The sequence below is a fragment of the Cyprinodon variegatus genome, unplaced genomic scaffold, assembly GCF_000732505.1.
Source record: "Cyprinodon variegatus isolate N-32 unplaced genomic scaffold, C_variegatus-1.0 Scaffold290, whole genome shotgun sequence".
NCBI classification, from domain to species: Eukaryota; Metazoa; Chordata; class Actinopteri; order Cyprinodontiformes; family Cyprinodontidae; genus Cyprinodon; species Cyprinodon variegatus.
Genome location: NW_015150743.1, coordinates 439,419 through 453,000, shown reverse-complemented (window position 1 = coordinate 453,000; position 13,582 = coordinate 439,419).

Sequence of the window (13,582 nt, the reverse complement as noted above, 5' to 3'; positions counted from 1 at the left end):
AAAGAAGAAGCTAGAAGGAAGCTAGGAGAAAGAGACTGACACAAGAGGGCAACAGAGGGTGAACAACAAATACATTAGAAATCAAATACAACCAGGGTTCCATTTCAAGAAGCAGGTTTAACAAGTTCAGATTCAAATCCGCAACTCTTAATTGATTTAGCCTAATGTCGGGAACTCTTGAGTGTTTGGTTTCACAATGGCTGCTCTCAATTAGTTCAATCAATTTTAACTAGGTCCACTCAGAGTAAGTATGATAACCCATTGTCAGTGGAGCACTGATTTGACAAGTCACCATGACAACTGGCAAGAGGAAGTGCCTTTTTCCCCCTACTGGACTTGAGATTTTAATGTAGACATGCAAAAAAAAAAAAATGGCAAGATTGTTGCTCGAGTTAATGCGTAAGTTTATCTGAAGTGGCAGGCTGTTTTTACATTTATCAAAAGCACTCCTCTCTGTTCTTTCATTTGTAGATCACTAAAATGAGATTCTCCCTGATACAAATATCACTTCTCGACCTAATTGTAATAATATATTTTCTAAATTACCTTTTTGTAGCAAAACAGAATTTTAGTGAGTAAGAAAAAACAAAATTATACTGGTAAGAATACATTTTTGTATATCTGGAAATGTTTACACATTGTAAGTGGCTGTTCTGACATTTATCAGCTTGACTTATTATGTATTTATGATATCTGAAATGCATTAGTTCATAGTTAAAATAGTACAAATGCTGACCAGTAATATTTGGAAGAGGGAGATCTGAAATTAATTTGTAGAGATCCAGAATGTTTATTCTGGATGTGGTGAATGTAATTTTGTTTGAAATGGTCATTTAGACAAAAGACTTTTTTTTTTTCAGATATCAGAAATACATATGCAGTAAAACTGGTACATATCAAAATGGCTTGTTATAGCCTGTTGTGACCTTGAAAATATTACAGGATTATTTCTTGAATGGTAGTAGATTATGTATCCATTTAGGTGAAATCTTCTGGCATCAGGTGAAAATGAAGTCTAAAAATGTTTTTCTAATATATAGAACCTGTTCATCATCTCATACGTCCGTCATCAGTCTTCTTTTACATAGTTAAGTGGCTTTTTGCAGCCACACTTTAGATGTTATCCCAATAAATGGCTGTTATAAGCAGCTATCAGGCCCATAGAATGGCTTCAGATTGTGCCAGTAGGCTCATTAGGTTGTTATCATTGAGTGAATCTTAATCCTAACCCTAAAGTATTTCCTTTTCCCCCTCAAAATTAAACAATCTTTTTATGTGTAATATGAAATTAATTTCAGTAGTTCTTCACATACTATAAATATAACTAAATAAAAACAAAATGATCTGCATCACGCTCATATATATAAAAAACAACAAAAAAAAGCAAGTCATCTCATGTCCTGTCAGCTGAGTTGTAGAATCCTCTCCCTATAAGTATTTGATTCTCTGTGAAAAAGTGCCAATCATTCTAATATAAGATCCTTATTAAACGGATATGCAATGTTTGTTTTAAAAAACCTAACGTGTGTAACGGACCTGGTGAATTATATATATATATATATATATTCTCTTTTATGCACAAAACTACGACAAAAGTCTGACTAAATCAGGAAATAAAACAATGTGATTGGCTCTAAGGAGAGCGGAGACAGCGACCACTCCGAGTTTACTGAAGAAAACCTGCTACTGACCAGGTTATATTAGCTCTGAGGAGTGTGTTACTATGGTGACTGAAACAGGTTGAGAAAACTTTCTTTGTGAAATGGAAAAGACAGTTTCCCTGTTTTCAGGTTTAGACAAATTAGAGTTTTCTCTAAACTTGCTTCATGAAATGGACCCCAGAAAACTCAAAATGGAAATGAAACCAATAAAACTCAAAAAGAAAACTGAAATAGAACTAAAACCAATAAAAATTGCTCTATGTTAGATTTTAACCAATCTGATGTGATTGAATTGTCTCCATAAAATGCCTGGATGTGTATTGTGAATTGATGCTAAATAAATAAACTGAACTGAATACAATGTTATTGAACTACGATGGATGGAAGGTTTATGATGAAAAAAAAATAAATCTGACTGATAACCAGTGGAAATGGTTAAAAAGTGATTTTTCACTGATGCTATCCAGTTCAGATATCCAACAAAAACATCTTTTGTCTTCTTTCTCTATATGTTAAGATGCTAGAGAAATAGCCAACTAGAAAATACAACTCCTGAAAAAAGTTAATTATACAAAAATGTGATTTAAGGTTGCTAAAAAAAAAAAGAATCTTAAATCACTCAATATCTCATCCTATTTAAAGCTAGCTATCAATTTGTGTCTCAAAAAAACAAAATGTAGTAAAGTTTGGGGCTGCATTGCAAAAAAAAGATTAAAGGGGTAGGACAAGCTGCTACATGCTTCTATCACAAGATAGAAAATTGCAGCACATGCATAAAAACTATAGACCAAAAGACTCAGGAAACAAATATCCTTTGAGTATATTTCCACATTGTCCTGTTTTCCACTACATTTTTAACCACCTTACTTCTTATATTAGCATAAGTAGGTGGGAAACACAGAGTAATTTGCATCTTCTGTTGCCAATGATCTGTGATTTTGGACAGAAATGTGGTTGGGCATATTTGAGAACACCCAGCTTTTAAATGCATGCATGAGAGCCAAGCAATGAGTCAGAGTGCAGCCTGGCTTGGGGAATGATGCATACATCCAGCTCTTTGAATCTCGGTCAGCACAGATAAGCGAGCTGAACAGTAAACACTTAGCCTGAACTGATTGACAGCAGTTCTAAATTGCGTGCTTATCAGTCCTGGTGGAGTTGATTTGGGTTGTTTTGACTGTCTGAGCCACCATCAGAAATTGCTAATCTAGCTGTTTAGAGAAAAAGGTCACAATGCTGGCATATGACTTGTTGATTCAACACAGTAAAGGATTCTGTTGGAGATTTAGTCCCAAGCCACTTTGGGGTTTTTCAACAAGTTGTGTTTAAAATCCTTTAGGATAAGGCCTGCTTGCCTTTCTCAAAATCTTTCATTCTTACCAAGACTGTGGGACAGGGTTTCCGTCATGAAATTGGAATAAGTTTAAATAACATGTTAAAATGAATTTCTTTTGAGATGGTAAAAGTATGCATTTGTCTAGCTTCTTATATTAGCTGTCACATAATGGCACAGCTTTTTAGATTCATGTCAATACATGTCAAACCCAGTGAACTTTAGAAATCAGAGAGCTTTTGAGATAAATCCATTTTGTGTCCCTACCTCTAAATCTGTTGCTGTTCTGTTTGTTATTCTATACTTTAAGGGGCATTCGCATTAAAATGCAATGTCTTTGGCGGGAGCCGTGAATCTACGTAGTATCCCTATGCAACGCGGGCAGGCAAGAGCACTGGAGGGGCCAGCGGTTAATTCCATGTGGTGAAAGCACTCACCACTCCGCTCTCACCACGTGCTGCCTGACAGAACTGAGGTTTTGTGAAACAGCAGAACCTCACAGAGAGAGGAGCAGTGACCACTGAAGCTGAAAAATCTAAAACTCTTTGTGAAATGACATCACAGCAACCATTCAGGGACTGGTTGTGGTTGTGATGTAGGCTGAAGAAGTGCAGCCAAGATGAACTGATACTTTATCAATTGGAAAGGAATATAGATGGTAAATTGTAAATGGCCTGAACTTATCTAGCACTTTTTTCAAGTCAGGAGACTTGACGAAAGCCCTTTACAGTACAATCAGTTATTCAAACACTGATGGGGGCAAGCTACAATGTAGCCAGAGCTACCCTGGGGCTCACTGACAGAAGCCACCCTGCCGTACACAGGTGTCACCGAGCCCTCTGAGCACCATGCAAGTCAGTCAAGTGTGTTGCCCTAGGACACAATGACATTGAACTTGAACCCACAGCTATATGGTTGCAAGGCAGACTATAGCATCCAATGCCACTGTCTCCCAAATAAAGAGAATTTTTTTTTTTTTTTTTTTTTTAACAAAAGGATGAAATAAGAAATACTCTTAAGAGGTTTTTAGGTGGCTTTTAAAAAAGCCTATTTAATTTTGGCCTAGAAGGTGTGTTCTTCATCCTCCGTAACTTCCAGCGCATACCCCAGCAGACCCTACATCTTGCCAGCACTAGTGCTCTCTTCCGGCTAGATACAAGGAGGTACCCCCAAATCATCTACCAGATGCAGCTCTGGATGGACTAAATGGGACAGTTTTTCAGCGTTTTCTTGGCTTTCCCAAAAACTTGTTGGTCTCCCCAGAATGATTCAAAAGTTGTGTATAGAAAACAATTTAACAGCAGTCTGTAATGTTATACTTTTTTGGAAATAGTGAGACAGGAAGTACTATGGGGTTGCCAGGGGTAACGGCAGATCCAAATTCAAGGATCTGGGAGGCTGATGAACTTCTAATTGTTGTAAAACAATCACTCTAACCACTAAATAAAGTAAACATGTCCAATGTCATATTCAGTGTCAGCCCACGAAGGCCATATTATGCTGTACAATAAACTTTTATTCAGAAATTACTGCAGTACTAACATCTGGTTGGATTGTGATGTCATTGGAAATTAGAAATTATTAACACCAGTAACCAAGATGATTCCTCCTTCCAAGAGTGTCACAGAGCACAAGGCCAGATGAAGCTATACCATGACTGACAAAAAAAGCAGAGAGGGCATAAAGCTAGAGGTGGAACTAACAGATACTGCAAAAATAGGATAATAGAGATAGAATGAAACAGAGTGATGAAAAGTGGTTGCTATGTCTTCCAGCAGACAAAGCCTATAGTAGCTTAACAATGGAGATATCTCAGGATAACTTGAGCCTGTCACGACTCAGAACAGAGGACCCAGTATTAAAGACAAGACAGACAGTTCGATATTCAAAAAGCATTTATTATAAAAACAGATCTGCTTAAGCAGCGACTATGGCACGACAGAGCCACTCTATTAGCTTTTTAAAAAAGGAAAGTCTACCCTTAAAAGTGGACAGGGTGTCTGCTTCACAGACTAAAACTGGTAGTTGGTTCGCAAGAAGAAACTGATAACTGTAAGATCTGCCTCTCTTTCTACTTTTAAACATAGGGTTAAAACCTGCAGATTGATCAGTTTAAATATTTGTTTTTGTTTTTTTATTACAAATCCTGCTTTCCTGTTCTCATCTGCATTTTGATCCAGCTTAATGTATTTTTGTTTTAACTTTTTTAATTCCATTTTTTGTCAGATCACTTATAAGATAATAGATAATTGATTGTTTATGTGACTATATCTGATGCAATCACTTTAAATGAACAGTTCATGTTGAGATTCTGAAAATCTATTAGGATACATTTTTTATCCTTATTTTTATTAAAAGTAAATAAAAACAGTATTAATAAAAATGTTTTGATTCATGAATATACATCTCTCATTTGCAGTTTGTTATTCATTATTGCATTCTGCTAAAACCATCCGTTTCTCTATTGAAGAAGAAAAGCCACACTGACCCTCCTGCATCCCATGACTCCGCTACCTTTGGGAGCTTGCTGATTTTATAAGTCATGACCCAGTTTCTAAAAGGAATGTGTGTCTTAGGCTAACTTCACAGCAAGAGAAGTTGGTCCGCTGCCTCTGTGTGTGCAGGAAAGAGAATCTGTTCTTTCATTTGTGTGCAGGTCAGTGAAAACCATTAAGGGCTGCAGAAAAACATCTGACAGAGCATCAGAAAATGAAAATCTGCTCATTAGAGATTTGAGTCTAATGGATGCACTGAAGAGGGGTCAGTGCCGGCAGGGTCTCCGACATTTTCAAGCTATTAGTTCCATCATGGTCACATCAGAGGCTGGCAGCAAATGAAAGCAGAGCACAAAATCATTTTTCCCCTCAGTGTGAGCGGAGTAACGAGGCAGAGGAGACACATAACCGAAGGAACAATCAAAAAAGATCTGGGATATGTGGAAGAAAGGAGGAAGTTATGTTGAAGAAAATATGCTCTTCGCTTCAGCCAATAAAACAGACACATTAATGGAAAATTAATTTGAGCAGTTAGTGCAAAACCTGGAAGGACATTTTGATCTGCCCACATCCACCTGTAGCTACATGGTTCATTCAGATGTGTTGAGGGTCCACATCCACAGGCAATCACACACTTAACCTATTTAATTCTGCATCTCATGGAAAAGAGCAACATTATAAAGGCGCTCCGAAGAGTCACCTGCTAAAATGCAACACTAGGAGAGGGAAAAACATAAAAAAACTTTCTTAATCACTCTCAAAACATAATTTGATAAATATTTCTGCTCAGGAGAAAATTTGACTAAAACAAAAAAAAAAAACAGCTTGGCACATGGATTCCCTTCAACTAATAAATAAAGAAGGGTGTCAAGATCTGCGATGGACTGACGACCTGTCCAGGGTGTACGTCTCGCACGTAGACAGCTGGAGATACTGCAGGCACCAGCACCCCTCGTTTGGGATAAATGTGATGGAGAATGGATGAATGCTGTACAGACATTTTATATATTCCCTCTACAGAAATTGTTTCCTGTTGAAATGTAATGCATTTTTGTCAAATTGCACATAAAAAGGATTTAGTAGAACTTTCTTAATTTTAACCAGTTGGCTTAGGGGTAAACACGTCTTAAAGCAACTAATATCAAGAGCAGGTTACATATTTTTTAAACAGTTGTTGTGCAAGTTTCCAGAAGATTATGCATTTATTAAATAATAAGAACTGGAAGTTATAGTTAATTAATAGGTCATTCAAACCAAGAGTAACAATAAGTAATTATTATAAGTTAAATGATTGTATTAAATAATTGTAATTTTTCTTACTGACCAGGGTTCTTAGTGTCTTAAAATAAAAGTTTGAACTCCTGAATTTGGCTGTTTAAAATCCAGTTACCTCCACCAAATTTGTAAATTAGACTATGGCTTTCAGCAGAGTTATTGACAACCAAATAAATCTTTCTCTGTTTGTTCCGACGCTACTGAAAGGACAGTGAATCCAGCCTGAGTGATAAATAGTTCACTGTGTAAAATAAACACAAAAGACCACAGGTTAAAAGTTCTGGTTTAGTACTAACCACTTAGTTAAAGGATTGTTAGAGTTCTAATTAGCTACTGTGAAAATTAATTTGTTCTAACTAACTAATAGAAAAATAAGAAAGAAACAGAAGTCCATTGACCTGTCTCTGGAGTTTAGAAAAAGAGTTTTGTGAATAAATCTGGTTTATATGACCTAAAATAATCTGAAGGAAAGGAGGGAGAAAGAAGAAAAGAAAGCATTCAAATGTAAATTAGAAACACAATAGGCCTTCGCTACACTTTCTCTGCTCGGGCCTTATGATCACAGATACTGAAAAAAAGGTAGCATTTAATAAAGGAAATACCTGAACCAGAAAGCCCTCAGAGTTGGTCTGCATGTCTGAAACGATCATCTCCCACCTTAACTAACACAGGCATCTATCATAAGAGATTACTCAATCAAAGGTCATGGCGAAGGCCTTTCAAAAGCCTTGATCAGAGTAATAAAATCTATGTGCGCAGATCTTGAGTGTTGAGGTCACTACATGCGTGTAAAGCTGCGTCACACCTGAAACACATTGGATGGAAGAAGGTGGCCTGGTTTGATGAATCATACTTTTATGCATTATTTGGATTGCTGCTTCTGTGAGCAATGCTTACATGGAAAACACAAGATAAAAGGATGCAAGCAGGTAAAAGCAGTTTAATGGTTTGGGCAAAGTTCTGCTGGGAACCTCAGAGTCATGAAACTCATCAAATAAGCCTCAGGTCACCTCACTCAATGATTACTGGCCTGTCGCACTGACTCCAGTCATGATGAAGTGCTTCCAAAGGCTGGTTAAAGAACACATCGTCTCCAGTCTGCCGCCAACATTCCACTATTCCATTTCGCCTACCGACGGAACCGCTCCACTGAGGACGCCATCTCTGCTCTTCTCCACCTGAGCCTGGCACACCTGGAGGAGTAGAACATCCATGTGCGGATGCTGTTCCTGGACTTCAGCTCAGCTTTTAACACCATCATCCCACAGCATCTGATGGGCAAACTGGAACAGCTGGGCTTCAATACACCCCTCTGCAATTGGCTGCTAGACTTCCTCACCAACAGACCTCAGTCAGTCCAGGATGGACAGAACACCTCTGATGTCATCAGTCTAAGGACAGGCCCCCCTCAAGGCTGCGTCCTGAACCCCCTGCTGTTCACCCTGACAACACATGACAAAACAAAAAAAAATGGCGTCCCATTGGGTAAACTGGTCAAAAGTTTGGATGTAAGGTGGAAATAACATCCGTGGGAGGAAATACATCCAACATGCAGGCGAACAAATGTCGTGTTTTTGATGCCTCCGGACAGAAGCTAAAGTTACTACCAGTGTGGAAGGCAGCTCTGGTGGTAAGTAGCAGTTTTATATCACTGGCTGTGCTTAATGTGGTTCCTAGTAAATCATATGCCATTTTCTGGAAATAAACCAATTTCCTACCTCTCTCCGGGGTTATTAAACATGCTACGAAGTTGCTCCGCAGTTCAGGGAGTGACAGAAAGGTGTCGCTCGTCTATTTAAATTGGGGGGAGATGAGTTTATTTCCTGAAATTGTACAGAAATGTTTTTTCATTAAACAGATGCCTTCTCCGTTAGATTTAGATAACTCAATTCAGTTTATTTATATAGCGCCAATTCACAACACGTCATCTCAAGGCACTTTACAGTTCAACCAGATCATACAACCTGGCTGGCTCAGAGGCTGGCAGCTCCCTTCACTGCCTTCTGTTTTCGCTGAGGCAGGCAGAAATAGAATGTCCTGAATCGATTCAGTCTTATGTTTATATTACTGTTTTTATGTATTTTTTTGTGTTTTAAAGGCAGCACTTAAAAAAATGAAAATGTCTAGAGAACTGTCAAACCTTGGGTTTGAGACAATATCGCATACAAAGGACACATGGTTTAGAAATGCCTCCACTTAGCCTCCAAAGCTCAATCCAATCCAGCACTATGGGATGTGCTGGGCAGACAAATCTATACAATATAGAACTCACCTTATAGGCATGTGGGCGTAATGACACACTTGATCAGTATATGTCATGTATAGATATTCGTCATCCACAAATCCTTTTTTAGGGCTGTATAAACTATTGCATACTAACTACTGTAAATGATTCTGCACTGATAAACCTGTTTCCAAAGAGTAAACTCTGTATGTATGTAAATTGCTGAGAACACTTTAGAAATCCATTAGCGGTAATAAGTCAGGATCAAGATTTCTGTTTTGCTCCTCTTTGTAATTCACCTCACAGTGGCAATCTGGGCAAAATAAGAGAGAAATGCTTTTAAAAAATGCTTTGCAGAAACGTCTGCCTCACTTGGTGTTTCAAATAAACGAAAGCTAATCTTGTGGAGTATCAAGTTCATTTCAAGGGTAATTTACAGCCAGGCTTCAGTAGTGGAATTGTTTCTGATGCTGCCATTTACACGTCTACCTTTATTTTTGATAACTGGAATATTTAGGACTTTTGAGAAGATTCTATGTGGATCTGAGGTTACAAGGAATCAGTCACTACACTCGGGTTAAAGCATCTTCAGTTTGATGCCTCTTGCTAGTGGTGACCTTATCAAGCTACTGTACTATTGAATGCCTGTTCGAAGGGAAACGTTGCATAATGTCAAAATGAGTTTCATTCAGGTATAATGACCCTGAAAACCTTTTTCCCAGAAGCAATTCACCTTTCCTAAAATTCCAAACAGGAAATAGAAGAGGAAAATCGAGATAAGAAAATTTATATTCACAGACAGATGTGGCAGTTTAATTTTCTGGATTTTTTCTGTCATTGTAAAGAAGATGATTTTACATCACCAGTCTTGTGATTTCTGCTTTTTATAGTAATGCAACCTCATCACTGCCATAAAGGAGCTTCAGTGCCTTCCAAAGTATTCATAGACCATGAATAGTTTTCATTTCACTCTAAGACCACAAACTACATTATTGACAAAGTGGTGCATCACTGTACAATAAAGAGCTTGTAAATGTAGGCTGATAGACTCGAGGAGCTTTCCTGCTTCAGGACTTGGAAAAGTTGACTTTGATAAATCCATGAATCCTGCTCCTTACATGGCAGTACTGAGGGAAAACGCTCAGCCACCAGTTCAAGCATGCCGTTATGCAACAGGACAATTATTTGAAGCACACCAGAAAGTGCATCTCAAAACTGAAGCCCCTGTCACACCTTGACGATTTATGCCAGACATACATTGTGCGATTTTCAGGGCGATTTCCTAGTCGTGCGATAATTTTTCGATCGGGCCGACTTCCAGCCTAATCATGCGTTGTGAAGTGTACAGGGGGTAACGAGTGGTGATCAGCCTCCCACGACCACCTCCCGATCAGGAATGGTGAGGTCTGGACCATCGTGGGCAAATCGTTTAGTAGCCATGCGCAAACAAGGATTCTTCTTTTTCTCAGCAGCATGGCAGGGGTGCAATTAGTGAAATAGAATTCTTTCTATAAAATTGACAGACCGTAGCAGCCATGTTTGCTCAGCCATGTTCGTGTCCAAATATGTCGTCACCTTTTCTTTTTAGGGCTTTCAGCACAAAATTGCGCAAATTGCCATGGCAGCGCATTTCAGTGAGCTTAATATTCTTCTTCTATTTGTTTGGCTTCTGGATAGACGAGTCAGAGTAGCTCAATCTTACTGTGGAGCTGAGTCCGACGCGGTTTTTAGAAGTACAGTGTGAGCAGGTAGATCGCATTAGAGCGTCGGGCCGAACATAAATCGAGAGATGTGAACTCATGCTGTACGACGAAACCCTGCAATTTAGTCGGACATTGTGAGCAGTAGCTTTATACAACGATTGAAAAAATCGCACAGTGTACACCCGGCTTTAGACAGCGTATGCCTGACATCCCAGAATCTTCTAAAACACTGGCATACCCTGAACTTTCTATATATTTTTTTTCAATTACATTCATTCACATAGCGCATTCATAACAAGTCCAGAACTTATTTCCAATGACAGCCTTACTTATGCATACCCACAGCAGCTTAATGCCCATGAAATCATGCGCAAGCCAGTTTCCTGAGGGGAGCAGCGATGCACCCGGAAGCGCCTGGCCTGCATAAAAAAAGAATTCTTTGATTGCGGTATTAACCTAAAAAAAAAAAAAAAAAAAAGAACAAAGAAAGAAAGAGGCTTTGCAGTCGCAGAAGATGCAGCATCATGTCTGCTAGGAAGTTTGTCGGTCAAGGCTCCATTACCCTCACCTTCTCACTTACCTTATGATGGGGATGAAGTCTGGAGAGTACTGATGGTTTCCTCCTGTGAATCCCCCTTTATACCAAAACGCCTCCAGTACGCCAATATACAGTAGTTTGGAACAGGCAAAATATGTTGATATGAGTTGGAGATAAGTTCTTGATAAGTTACGCATAAGTTATATACACGTTACTCATAGGTTTTGGATAAGCTGGAAATCCACGACTTATGAGTAATTTACACTTAAGGTATGTCCACGATCAAACAACTTACCTGTAACTTATGGGTCACTTATGGCATCCGCTGGCATACGTCAAGAAATTTCTTGAAGAACTTGATGTATGTCGAAGTGTGCCAGTGTGCTTCAGCGTGTTCATAATTAGAAATTTACTCAGAGGGTAATCTGAAGTGATAAATGAATATTTTTATGTCTTAAAGTTTGTATAAAACGACAAATTAGAAATAAACTGAAATCTGTAATATATTTGATATATTTTCTGATTTAGACTTGTGCCAGTAGCTTTCATGAAGCTCATCTGCAGGATAATTCCAACATTCTGTTTAATTGATCCCAAAACACATTTTATATATGTTGTGTAAAAATACAATGACTGAACAGAGGTTCTCTATGCCCCCAAAAATCATTTTCGGAACATTTCTATTGGACCACAGCCTTCTGATCTATGGTTACAAATAATTGATTTTAACATTGAAAACATACAGCATCAATGTTATGAACTAGTTCATACTGTGAGTAGAAGAAACCAGACTGATTTAGGTTCATCTGCAGTTTTTGTTCAACTTCACCGATAATGAGGTTGAAGCGACTGATATTTCTGGCCACAATAATCTTGTATGTAATTCTTCCTACACAACCTCTTGCTTTAAGTGCTCCCATTAGTCTGGATTTTTTTTACGGTCACAACAGCACTTTGCATCTCATCTCATTTTATTATGTAAAAAACCCATTAGCACAAAAAATTACCAAAAAAAAGCTTTTCTTCAGTTTCTCAGTATGCTTTTTCTTTTTTTTACATCTCTGCAATGTTAAACCACCAGCATCTTGTACATTAGGCTTAGAAATAATTAGGCTTCCAGGAAATGTGATGGAAATCTTCAGAGGTCCTTCTTTTAAAGGATAAAAACAAAGATGCACTTTTACCTTGAGCTGTGAACATAACAAGATTCACTTTGTTTTCACTAAATAACAACTGCTTTATTAAGATGATGCATTAATAAGAACATCAGTGGTGTAAATTGAGAAAGCTTTGTAAAGAACAACAGATTTAAGACATGGATCATATTTATTTCTCAAAAGAACAGGTGATTCTTTATTAATTCCAAAACATGAAGCAGATGGCAGTGGAGGACCAACAGCTGGAGATGGATGAGGAACAGGGTCAGAGGTGATTGACTGCTGATTTGGAATGGGACGGAGTGATGGTTTGGGTGGTGGAGGTCTATTGAGTAACTGAGAGAAGGCATCCTGTATGTTTCACTCAGCTAAGGCTATGTAACCTGCCTGAATGAAGAAGGTTTTGAGTTCTGGGTATATTTTAAGTCTTTTCTTTACCTTTTCAGCAGCACTCACCACTTCCAAGGTGGAGTGAAAATGGACAGGTTATTAAGTGTGGCTCTTAAGAATTTTAAACAGTCACTTGCCTTATCCAGGTGGCTCTGCTGGATCCATGTTTGGCTGGTTCCTTCTGTCAGGGCTTGGTTGAGGTTTGAGGATCCAAATGCAGAGGCAGGGAGGCAGAGGTGAGTTCTTCCAGTTTTAATGTAGTGTTCACAGGTAACAGGGGCAGGAATCCACAAATACAACTTAAAAATGCAAGGGTGTCAAAGAGGTTGGTCACCTCTGTGACAGTTTGTAATACTTTTCTTAATTCCTTTTTTTATTATTTGACCCAGTCAAATGCAGGGGATTGTTTTGGTTTGTTTTACAGAAATGAAAAGAGCAGCATTGTTACATGCATTGAGACATGTGGTCACTTTGTTATATATACAAAAACAAAGAATGGTGATGAATGCATTCCATATAATATGGTAGCTCTGTAAATAAAGCCCTATTTGAAAAAGCTAAATAACATAAATGGCATTTGTTACCACATATGTGTGGCTGTAAATGCAGCTGTTACAAGAACCTTTAATAATCCGACAAATCACAACATATTTTACACAAAAGGTTTTGTCGCATTATTTGCTTTATCTTGCCAAGTTCTGGTCCAGTGTATTTGTTTAATATTCTCAACCATCAATGTGCATGTTTTCCAACCTGTAGGGTTAAGCTAGGTTGACCATATATTCATTTGGGAAAACCAGGACACC